Below are 960 nucleotides of genomic sequence, written 5' to 3'. Positions count from 1 at the left end.
AACAACATCCATCCCCAAAAGGTGTAAATGAAACATCCAGATCTCCACCCAGGGAATTTAGCATCAATCTATCTAGAAGGAAAAGGAAACAGCAAATGTTATATGATGAACATATAAAATTATTGTGTTTCTGATGCATTCATGGAGACAGATCACTCTCTTTCTGTTCATGTTTGTTGACACGTTCGTTTTCACTTTTCTTCATAGCACATTTCTTACAGTAAAGAAATGCCTCTGTGTGCACAGCTGCCCACGACATGTGGGATGTACCAAGTGGCTTGTGGGTCTGTTTTTTGCCGGATTCAAAAGGATTGTCTCCTTTGCAATCTTACATGATTTGTCCTTTTGAAAAATGTCTTACAATGTTTGTGGAGAAACACCACTGCACAAACAGCCAGGTGAAAATGTGTTATCATCCAGATAGCTTTGTGTAAAGGTGTCCTTATTTGGAAATGAGGACATTTGCACATCAGGAACTAGAGATTGTGAGGAGATGTTGGAGAGGGAATTCAGACGAAAGGGCAAGGGATACAGGACATGCAGGGCAATGTGAACAGTTCAAGTCAATCTTGATAGAGCAGTGGAACATGTGAAAAGGGGGTGGCGTAACACCTATGAAAATGCATTATATATACAGTAGGGCCCCACTCATATGGCGGGTTACATTCCGGACCCCCGCTGTAAAGCGAAAACCGCTGTAAAGAGGAACTCATTGAATAGAATGGCACGCAATGCCCGAAAACCGCCATAAAAGTGGAACAAGCACCATATGAGTGGAGCTTTAGTCTAATTGTGTCTAATTGAGACCGCTGTATTAGCGAATCGCTGTAAAGCAAAGCGCCGTAAAGAGGGGCCCTACTGTAGTGAAAAATGCAACTCACAGAAAACAATCTATTGTTACTAATAGCTGCCATATTCTACTTTCCCCATTGTGGTAAATGCATTCAACTGAAAAAGAAG

Source organism: Rhineura floridana, chromosome 14 (genome assembly GCF_030035675.1).
Source record: "Rhineura floridana isolate rRhiFlo1 chromosome 14, rRhiFlo1.hap2, whole genome shotgun sequence".
Taxonomy (NCBI): Eukaryota; Metazoa; Chordata; class Lepidosauria; order Squamata; family Rhineuridae; genus Rhineura; species Rhineura floridana.
The sequence above is the reverse complement of the archived record's forward strand: the minus strand, read 5'-3'. Positions refer to the sequence as shown.